Genomic DNA, 12037 nt, shown 5'->3' on the forward strand with positions numbered 1-12037 from the left:
ATTGGCGCGCTCTCAACGGCGTTGGAAAGTAGACATCCAGGGCTTTCCAGCAATATATAATACTCCATACTTTGCGCGAAGATAGACGACGTAACTTGGCGTTCAACGCCAAGTACATGCTGCTGTCTAGAGTTAAACGCCAGAAACACGTCATGATCCGGAGTTGAACGCCCAAAACACGTTATAACTTGGATTTCAACTCCAAGAAAAGCCTCAGTTCGTGGATAGCTTTAGTCTCAGCCCCAGCACACACCAAGTGGGCCCCAGAAGTGGATTTCTGCACCAATTATCTTAGTTTACTCGTTTTCTGTAAACCTAGGTTACTAGTTTACTATTTAAACAACTTTTAGAGACTTATTCTGTACCTCATGACATTTTAGATCTAAAATTTGTGCCTTTTGGCAGCATGAGTCTCTAAACTCCATTGTTGGGGATGAGGAGCTCTGCAGCGTCTTGATGAATTAATATAATTACTTTTGTTTTCCATTCAAACACGCTTGTTCCTATCTAAGATGTTCATTTGCGCTTAAACATGAAGAAGGTTATGATCCGTGACACTCATCACCTTCCTCAGATCCATGAACGTGTGCCTGACAACCACCTCCGTTCTACATCAGATTGAATGAGCTTCTCTTAGATTCGTTAATCAGAATCTTCGTGGTATAAGCTAAAATTGATGGCGGCCACTCTTGAGAATCCGGAAAGTCTAAACCTTGTCCGTGGTATTCCGAGTAGGATTCAAGGATTGAATGGCTGTGACGAGCTTCAAACTCGCGATTGCTGGGCGTGATGACAAACGCAAAAGGATCAATGGATCCTATTCCAACATGATCGAGAACCAACAACTGATTAGCCGTGCTGTGACAGAGCATCTGGAACGTTTTCACTGAGAGGATGGGAGGTAGCCAGTGACAATGGTGACACCCTACATACAGCTTGCCATGGAAGGAGCCTTGCATGTGGAAAAGGATTTCAAGAAAGAGTTGAAGTTCAGAGGACAAAGCATCTCCAAAACCCCAACATGTTCTTCATTAATAAAGTAACAATTACTTATTCCAAACACTTTTACTTCTTACAATTAAATCCAAATAACCTTATTGACATCCTGACTAAGATTAATAAAATAAACATAGATTGCTTCAAACCAATAATTTCCGTGGGATCGACCCTTACTCACGTAAGGTATTACTTGGACGACCCAGTGCACTTGCTGGTTAGTTGTACGGATTGCAAATTCGTGCACCAAGCCACGCTCACCCTCCCTCATGACTCACTCACCACCGCCCTCCTCTTCCTAGACACACACACACACACACACACACACACACACACACACACACACACACACACACACACACACACACACACACACACACACAGAGACTCACTTCACTCACTCTCAGCCTCACCAATGCACTCATACTCAAGTCCTTCACTCTCGCTTCCTACAAGCACACACGCAAAAATCGAAAAGGGAGAAGAGAGAGCTCGCGAAACAGAGAGGGATGGAGCCGCGCCCCGCCGTCAACCCACACTTCGCCGAAGCTGTCACAAAGAGGAGAGACGGAGAGAGGACGACGCCGCAAGATCAGAGGTACACGAGAGAGGAGATGCGATCGATGAAGGAGAAGGAAGAAGGTTCCTCTGCCGCCAGGTCCTGCCGCCAATCGGAGCCCTAGCCATCACCGTCAAAGATGCCACCGCCACCGCTGCCATCAATTGGGGTCAGAATCATGGTTGTTGCGCCTGTTCTTGTCAATAGAGCTGTCATTGAAGTTGCTAATTCGGTTCCAATTCCTCCATTGTTGAGACTGAAATTGTTAGAGCTACTGTTGTGAATTCAGACTAAGTAGAATTGTTACATTAAATAATACGTTGCGACATCGAGGTAGGGGATTTGTTTTAAAAATAAATATTTTAAGTTATGAATGCCAATAAAATTAAATGAGTAACTGCAAATGGTTTATGGTTGCTTTGTGTGAATAATTGTTGGAATTGAGTTGAATCATGGCTGTAGTTGGTGATTAGTTTAATGATTTAATGTAGTAATTATTGACGATGTTGTGTATTTTGAAGTTATACTTGCTGTTAGTACTTGTTGATGTTGATTTTGTGTATGGAATGTTGCTATGGTTGCTGGAAATTGATTTGATGAATCAGAACTTGAGATATGTTGTTATAGATGAGATGCTGAAGAATGGATGCTGTGATAATATGGTTACGTTGCACCTATGATATGAAATTGTGATATATTGAATTAAGAGTTCTTGGGCAAGTTTGGTTAGTCAAAAGAAAGTTAGAAATGTATTTTTAGATGAATCCTAGGCTTGAATATAGGATTTGGTATGTGAGGTTGTTGGAAATACTTTGTGCAGAATTTCTGCAGAAATCTGCATAATTGGCAGCAGAACGAATGACTTTTTGGGAGCAGTCCAGACCTAATTTTTAGCAGAAACTATTTTTCTGTAAAACTTTAGTGTGTCTTGAATATTCCATAAAAATTTCAGGGAATTTGGCTAAGTGGTTTGGAAGATATGATTTTTTGAAATTTTGTGGTTGTTGTAGATTTTTCTGGTCCTGCAATACCAATTTCCAGACGCTATAACTTTTAATTTAAAAATAATTTTGAGTTGATTTTAAAAAGATTTTAAATATCTATCAGTCTATTTTAAGTTAGTACAAGTTTCATGTTCATATCTATTTTGTAGACTTAGATAAGTCACTTGGAAGGTTGGTTGTTTGCTGGAAACTCTGAACTTATTTATGAAAACCGAGCTCCACTTCCAATTGATAATTAATTAATCAAATGAAGTGATATGAACCTAAAACTTATAGATTCTGAAACTTCGGGATGTTGACTGTAATCTCACCAAAAATTAGAATCAACGGATTATAATTGAAATTATTATGGAATTTATAAAAAACATGGCCGCTGTCTGTTTTCCGAATTTTTGTAAATGCAACAGCAGAATTTTAAAGCTTGTATAAAATTCAATTCTAATCCAAATTCGGTAAAACCTAACTTAAATTAAAGATTAAGATCTCTAGAGTTACCTTACCAACATGGTTGTAGATTAGACAAACTTACGAAACGAAAAGGAATATAAGTTGCCCCTAAGAAAGCTTAAAGTTAAAGACAATGATATTGAGAGATATAGTGAAAAAAGAAAAATGAGGAACAAGAAATGAAATAAAAGTTGAGAATTATAATGAATGGGCCTTGTGCCGAACTGCTAATGCAAAAGTGCCCGCCTAACGGATAGCCTGAGATTGCTAATGGGGGACTGTTTGCCTAATTGATAGCACTGTTTCTTATTGTGATACACATTGAAATGTTATTATAATGAGGTCTAATTGACACGGTGATGAGCGGATATTTTATACGCTTTTTGGGGGTAATTTCATGTAGATTTTAGCATGTTTTAAATAGTTTTTAGTAGAATATTATTAGTTTTTAGGTAAAAATTATATTTCTGGACTTTACTATGAGTTTGTGTGTTTTTCTGTGATTTCAGGTATTTTCTGGCTGAAATTGAGGGAGCTGAGCAAAAATCTGAGTTAGGCTGAAAAAGGACTGCTGATGCTGTTGGATCCTGACCTCCCTGCACTCGGAATAGATTTTTTGGAGCTACAGGAGTCCAATTGACGCGATCTCAATTGGGTTGGAAAGTAGACATCCAGGGCTTTCCAGCAATATATAATAGTTTATACTTTGCGCGAAGATAGATGACGTAAACTGGCGTTCAACGCCAGTTTCATGCTGCTGTCTGGCGTCCAGCGCCAGAAACAGGTTACAAGTTGGAGTTCAGCGCCCAAAACACGTTACAACCTGGCGTTCAACTCCAGAAACAGCCCAAGCACGTGAGAAGCTTTAGTCTCAACCCCAGCACACACCAAGTGGGCCCCAGAAGTAGATTTCTGCACCAATTATCTTAGTTTACTTATTCTTGGTAAACCTAGGCTACTAGTTTAGTATTTAAACAACTTTTAGAGGATTACTCTGTATCTGATGACGTCTATAGAACTGGATTTTATATTCCTTGGCAGCATGAGTCTCTAAACTCCATTGTTGGGGGTGAGGAGCTCTGCAGCGTCTCGATGAATTAATGCAATTGTTTCTATTTCTCCATTCAAACGTGTGTGTTCCTATCTAAGATGTTCATTTGCGCTTAATTGTGAAGAAGGTGATGATCCGTGACACTCATCACCTTCCTCAATCCATGAACGTGTGCCTGACAAACACCACTGTTCTACATCAGACTGAATGAGCTTCTCTTAGATTCCTTAATCAGAATCTTCGTGGTATAAGCTAGAATTGATGGCGGCCACTCTTGAGGATTCGGAAAGTCTAAACCTTGTCTGTGGTATTCCGAGTAGGATTCAAGGATTGAATGGCTGTGACGAGCTTCAAACTCGCGATTGCTGGGCGTGATGACAAACGCAAAAGGATCAATGGATCCTATTCCAACATGATCGAGAACCAACAGCTGATTAGCCGTGCTGTGACAGAGCATCTAGACCGTTTTCACTGAGAGGATGGGAGGTAGCCACTGACAATGGTGACACCCTACATATAGCTTGCCATGGAGGGAACTTTGCACTTTTCCATGGATGGAATATTACATTACAGAAATTCAGAAGACAAAGCATCTCCAAAACTCCAACATATTCTCCATTACTGCATTACAAGTAATTAATTCACGCTCTTTTATTTTTCTAATAATTCCAACTGATAATTTTAATTGATATCCTGACTAAGAATAATAAAATAAACATAGCTTGCTTCAAACCAATAATCTCCGTGGGATCGACCCTTACTCATGTAAGGTATTACTTGGACGACCCAGTGCACTTGCTGGTTAGTTGTGCGAATTGTCAAAGAGTGAGATTGCATTTCGTGCACCAAGTTTTTGTCGCCGTTGCCGGGAATTATTCGAGTTTGAACAACTAAAGGTTTATTTTGTTGCTTAGATTAGGAATAATTTATTTTTGTTGTTATAGAGTCATTAAATTCTGAGTCCTTTATTCCCTTTTCAAAAATTTTTTCAAAAAAAAAAATATTATTTTTCTTTATCAATTTCTAATTTTCGTGAGTTTAGTGTCTTGTTCTATGTTTGGTGTCAATTGCATGTTTTTCCTTGTCTCTTAATTTTTCGAATTGCATGTTCTTGTTCTTCCTTTATCTTCAAATTGTTCTTGTCAATTTTTCTTGTTTGATCTTTGGTTTGTCTTGTTCTGTGTCTTTTCTTGTTTTTCTTGTACTTTTTCAAAACATTAGTTTTCAAAAATTTTTATTTTTATCCATAAATATAATACATCTTTAAAAACAACATTGAATTTATAGCTCAGTTGGCTAGAGCGTTGGTCTATGTTCTTGGCAATTGGGCATCTTCTTTTTAAAATCTTTTTTTTTTCAAAAATAATTTTTCTTGATTTAATCTTGTGCCAAACTTTAAGTTTGGTGTTTTCTTGTTGATATTTCTTTAATTTTCGAAAATTTATCTTGGTTTTCTAAAAATTTTAAGTTTAGTGTTCTTTCTTTTGTTCTTGGTGTTCTTGTGAATCTTCAAGGTGTTCTTGAGTCTTTCTTGTGTTTTGATCTTAAAATTTTTAAGTTTGGTGTTTCTTGGTGTTTTCCCTCCAAAATTTTCGAAAATAAGAAGCATTAGATCTAAAAATTTTAAGTCTTGTGTCTTTTGTGTGTTTTTCTCTTTCATCATAAAATTCAAAATTCAAAAAAATATCTTTTCTAACTAATTTTAAACTATATTTTCGAAATTTTTATATAAAAATTCATATTTCAATTTAAAAAATTTTTCAATTCTTATCTTTTTAAGCTTTTTTTAAAAAAAAAAGAGAAGAGAGATATTTTTAATATATATCTTATTATCTTTTTCAAAAATATCCTAACCCTTTTCTCTTTTTCCTCAAATTTTTCGAAAATCTTCATAAACTTTTTCAAATTTTTATAAATTTTAAATTTTAAATTTTCTTTCTTTATTTATTTTATTTTTATTTCGGTTTTTGTTTTATTTTACTATTTCGAAAATTATTCTTATAATAAAATAGACAATATCAACATCCATACCATCTCCCTTGCTCCATCATGGAACTAAGTGGAAATGAACAGTACATGAGAACTTTGGGGTCATATGCTAACCCCACTACTGCTTCATATGGGAGTAGCATCTGTATACCCTCCATTGGAGTTAGTAGCTTTGAGTTGAATCCTCAGCTCATTATCATGGTGCAGCAAAGCTGCCAGTATTTCAGTCTTCCACATGAAGAACCTACAGAGTTTCTGGCACAATTTTTACAAATTGCTGACACGGTACATGATAAGGAAGTAGATCAGGATGTCTACAGATTATTATTATTATTTCCATTTGCTGTAAAAGATCAAGCTAAGAGGTGGTTAAATAACCAACCTAAGAACAGCATAAGGACATGGAAACAGCTGTCAGAAAAATTCTTGAATCACTATTTTTCTCCAAAACGGATGACACAGCTAAGGCTGAGCATCCAAGGCTTCAAACAAGGAGATAATGAATCTTTTTATGATGCTTGGGAGAGATACAGAGAGATGCTGAGAAAATGCCCCTCTGAAATGTTTTCAGAGTGGGTGCAATTAGACATCTTCTACTATGGACTTACAGAAAAAGCTCAGATTTCTCTAGATCACTCAGCTGGTGGATCTATACATATGAGAAAAACAATTGAAGAAGCTCAAGAGCTTATTGATACAGTTGCCAGAAATCAGCATCTGTACCTAAGCAGTGAATCTTCCATGAAAGAAGAAGCTAAAACAGTAACTGCTGAACCTAATCCTGTAGATCAGGCTAATGAATTCAATCAGCAGCTGGATTTTCTAACTCAGCAGCTAGCTGAATTCAAGGAAATACTACAAGAAACAAGAATGGCTAACAGAAATATGGAAGTACAGTTAAAGCAAACAGAAAAGCAACTGTCAAAACAGATAACAGAAGAATGCCAAGCAGTTCAATTAAGAAGTGGAAAAACATTAAATACCTCACTTCAAAGCAGCAGGAAGCCAAGAAATGAACAAATGACTACTCAAAATCCCTCTGAGGACAATCAGAGCCCAGAGAGGAATAATGCTGGCGCTGAACGCCCAAACCATGCTCATTCTTGGCGTTCAACGCCAGAAACAAGCAAAGACTTGGCGTTGAACGCCCAAAGGGAGCATAGTTCTGGCATTCAGATGCCAGAAATAGGCAAGGAGCTGGCGCCTAATGCCACTCCAGCTTCCACCCCTGGCATCCAAATACCAGTGGGGGATCAGACACATACAAGTGCTGATAACAACCCTTCTAAAAAGGCTTCCCAACTCACTTCTACAGGTAATAAACCTGCAGCAACTAAGGTTGAGGAATACAAAGCCAAAATGCCTTATCCTCAAAAACTCCGCCAAGCGGAACAGGATAAGCAATTTGCCCGCTTTACAGACTATCTCAGGACTCTTGAAATAAAGATTCCGTTTACAGAAGCACTTGAGCAAATACCCTCTTATGCCAAGTTCATGAAAGAGATCTTAAGTCATAAGAAGGATTGGAGGGAAACTGAAAAAGTTTACCTCACTGAAGAATGCAGTGTAGTTATCCTGGAAAGCTTACCTGAGAAGCTTAAGGATCCCGGAAGCTTTATGATACCATGCACATTAGAGGGTACTTGTACCAAGCAGGCTCTATGTGATCTTGGGGCAAGTATCAACTTAATACCTGTATCTATTATCACAAAGCTTGGTTTGACTGAAGAAGTCAAACCAACCCGGATATGTCTTCAACTTGCTGATGGCTCCATTAAATACCCATCAGGCGTGATTGAAGACATGATTGTCAAGGTTGGGCCATTTACCTTTCCTACTGACTTTGTGGTGCTGGAAATGGAGGAACACAAGAGTGCAACTCTCATTCTAGGAAGACCTTTCCTAGCAACTGGCCGAACCCTCATTGACGTCCAAAAAGGGGAAGTAACCCTGAGAGTCAATGAGGAGGAGTTCAAGTTGAATGTTGTCAAAGCCATGCAACATCCAGACACCCCAAATGACTGCATGAGTGTTGATATTATTGACTCTCTGGTAAGAGAGGTCAATATGACTGAGAGTCTCGAATCAGAGCTAGAGGAAATCTTTAAAGATGTTCAGTCTGATCTGGAGGAATTAGAGAGAATAATAGAACCTCTGAAAATCCCTCAGGAAGAGGAGAAACCTCCTAAACCCGAGCTCAAACCATTGCCACCATCCCTGAAATATGCATTTCTGGGAGAAGGTGATACCTTTTCTGTAATCATAAGCTCTACCTTAGAGCCACAGGAAGAGGAAGCACTAATTCAAGTGCTAAAGACACACAAGACAGCTCTTGGGTGGTCCATCAGTGATCTTAAGGGCATTAGCCCAGCCAGATGCATGCACAAGATCTTATTGGAGGGTGACGCTAAGCCAGTGGTCCAACCACAAAGGCGGCTGAATCCAGCCATGAAGGAAGTGGTGCAGAAGGAAGTCACTAAATTACTAGAGGCTGGGATTATTTATCCTATTTCTGATAGCCCGTGGGTAAGCCCTGTTCAAGTCGTCCCTAAGAAGGGAGGCATGACAGTGGTTCATAATGAAAAAAATGAACTTGTTCCAACAAGAACAGTTACAGGGTGGCGTATGTGTATTGATTATAGAAGGCTCAATACAGCCACCAGAAAGGATCATTTTCCTTTACCATTCATAGACCAGATACTAGAAAGACTAGCAGGTCATGAATACTACTGCTTCCTGGATGGATATTCAGGTTATAATCAAATTGCAGTAGATCCCCAGGATCAAGAGAAAACGGCATTCACATGTCCATCTAGAGTATTTGCATACAGAAGGATACCATTTGGTTTGTGTAATGCACCTGCAACCTTTCAGAGGTGCATGCTCTCAATTTTCTCTGATATGGTGGAAAAATTTCTGGAAGTCTTCGTGGATGACTTTTCAGTATTTGGAGACTCATTCAGCTCCTGTCTTGACCATCTAGCACTTGTTCTAAAGAGATGCCAAGAGACCAACTAGTTTTAAACTGGGAGAAATGTCACTTTATGGTGACTGAAGGAATTGTCCTTGGACACAAAATCTCGAACAAGGGAATAGAGGTGGATCAAGCTATGGTAGAGGTAATTGAAAAATTACCACCACCAGCCAATGTTAAGGCAATCAGAAGCTTTTTGGGGCATGCAGGATTTTATAGGAGGTTTATAAAGGATTTTTCAAAAATCGCCAAACCTCTAAGTAATCTGCTAGCTGCTGACACACCATTTATCTTTGATAAGGAGTGTCTACAGGCGTTTGAGACTCTTAAAGCTAAGCTGGTCACAGCACCAGTCATCTCTGCACCAAACTGGACATTACCATTTGAATTGATGTGTGACGCCAGTGATCATGCCATTGATGCAGTGTTAGGACAGAGGCATGACAAGCTCATGCATGTCATTTACTATGCTAGCCATGTTTTAAATGACGCACAGAAGAACTACACAACCACAGAAAAAGAATTACTTGCAGTGGTTTATGCCATTGACAAGTTCAGATCCTATTTAGTAGGATCAAAAGTGATTGTGTACACTGATCATGCTGCTCTTAAATATCTACTCACAAAGCAGGATTCAAAACCCAGACTCATCAGATGGGTGTTGCTTCTGCAAGAGTTTGATATAGAAATAAGAGACAGAAAAGAGACAAAGAACGAAGTAGCAGATCACCTGTCTCGAATAGAACCAGTAGAAGGGGCGTCCCTCTCTCTTACTGAGATCTCTGAGACCTTTCCGGATGAGCAACTCTTTGCCATCCAAGAAGTGCCGTGGTTTGCAGACATTGCAAACTACAAGGCAGTGAGATTCATAGCCAAAGAGTACAGTAGGCAGCAATCAAAGAAGTTGATCACGGATGCAAAGTACTATCTTTGGGATGAACCATATCTCTTCAAGAGATGTGCAGACGGAGTAATCCGTAGATGTGTGCCTAAAGAAGAAACACAGAAGATCTTCTGGCACTGCCATGGATCACAGTATGGAGGACATTTTGGAAGTGAGCGAACAGCCACAAGAGTCCTCCAATGTGGCTTCTACTGGCCTACTCTCTATAAAGATTCCTGAGTGTTTGTACTTAATTGTGACAGTTGCCAAAGATCTGGCAATCTGCCTCACAGTTATGCCATGCCTCAACAAGGGATCTTGGAGATTGAGTTTTTTGATGTATGGGGTATTGACTTCATGGGACCTTTCCCACCATCATACTCAAACACTTATATTCTGGTGGCAGTGGATTATGTATCCAAATGGGTGGAAGCTATTGCAACACCCACTAATGACACTAAGACAGTGTTAAAATTCCTCCAGAAACACATCTTCAGCAGATTTGGCACCCCTAGAGTACTAATAAACAGCTCTATTCTGCTTTGGTTCGTGATGAGCGGATAATTTATACGCTTTTTGGCATTATTTTTAGTATGTTTTAATTAGTTTTTATTATATTTTCATTAGTTTTTAGTTAAAATTCACTTTTCTGGACTTTACTATGAGTTTGTGTATTTTTCTGTGATTTCAGGTATTTTCTGGCTGAAATTGAGGGTCCTGAGCAAAAATCTGATTCAAAGGCTGAAAAGGACTGCAGATGCTGTTGGATTCTGACCTCCCAACACTCAAAGTGGATTTTCTGGAGCTACAGAAACCCAATCGGCGCGCTCTCAACGGCGTTGGAAAGTAGACATCCTGGGCTTTCCAGCAATGTATAATAGTCCATACTTTTTCCGAGATTTGATGGCCCAAACTGGCGTTGCAAATCAGCTTCAGAATTCCCAGCGTTTAACGCTAGAACTGGCATAAAAATTGGAGTTAAACGCCCAAACTGGCATAAAAGCTGGCGTTTAACTCCAGAAAAAGTCTCTACACATGAAAGTTTCGATGCTCAACCCAAGCACACACTAAGTGGACCCAGAAGTGGATTTTTGTATACCCTAGGTTACTAGTTCACTATTAATAGGATCTTTTGACATTGTATCTACACCTCATGACACTTTACACGTTTTTCATTGTATCTTCTACAGCATGAGTCTCTAAACCCCATGGTTGGGGGTGAGGAGCTCTGCTGTGTCTTGATGGATTAATGCAATTACTACTGTTTTTCATTCAATCATGCTTGCTTCCATTCTAAGATATCACTTGTTCTTAACCCTGATGAATGTGATGATCCGTGACACTCATCATCATTCTCAACTATGAACGTGTGTCTGACAACCACCTCCGTTCTACCTTAGATTGAGTAGATATCTCTTGGATTCTTTAATCGGAATCTTCGTGGTATAAGCTAGAATTGATGGCGGCATTCAAGAGAATCCGGAAGGTCTAAACCTTGTCTGTGGTATTCTGAGTAGGATTCAAGGATTGAATGACTGTGACGAGCTTCAAACTCCTGAGGGCTGGGCGTTAGTGATAGACGCAAAAGAATCACTGGATTCTATTCCGACCCGATTGAGAACCGACAGATGATTAGCCGTGCTGTGACAGAGCGCGTTGAACATTTTCACTGAGAGGATGGGAGGTAGCCATTAACAATGGTGAAACCCTACATACAGCTTGCTGAAAAACCCCAATTTGACAGTTTATTTTGTATTGAAATTAGAGCATCTTGATAGCCTTTTGTCACATTTAGCCTAGGAATTAGCATGATTTCGTTATCTCTCCCGTATTTGTGCTTAACTGTAAAAACATGCTTTTTAAGCCTTATTTTGATGAATTCCATTTCCTCTTTGATTCCATAAGATGCCTTGATATGTTTGTTAGTAATCTCAGGATGAAATAGGCTAGGCATGGATCAAAGGAAGCAAGGAAGGAAGCATACAAGTGGAGAGAAGCATAAAAAGTCAAAGAAGCAAAGTCAGCCAAGCACGCGCACGCGCACAAGGCGCTCGCGCGCACATTGCGAGACAGGCCAAGGACGCGCACGCGCCGATGATGGCACATGACCTCACTAAGGCAACACGTGCCTGGC

This window comes from Arachis stenosperma, chromosome 1, assembly GCF_014773155.1.
Source record: "Arachis stenosperma cultivar V10309 chromosome 1, arast.V10309.gnm1.PFL2, whole genome shotgun sequence".
In the NCBI taxonomy this organism is placed as follows: domain Eukaryota; kingdom Viridiplantae; phylum Streptophyta; class Magnoliopsida; order Fabales; family Fabaceae; genus Arachis; species Arachis stenosperma.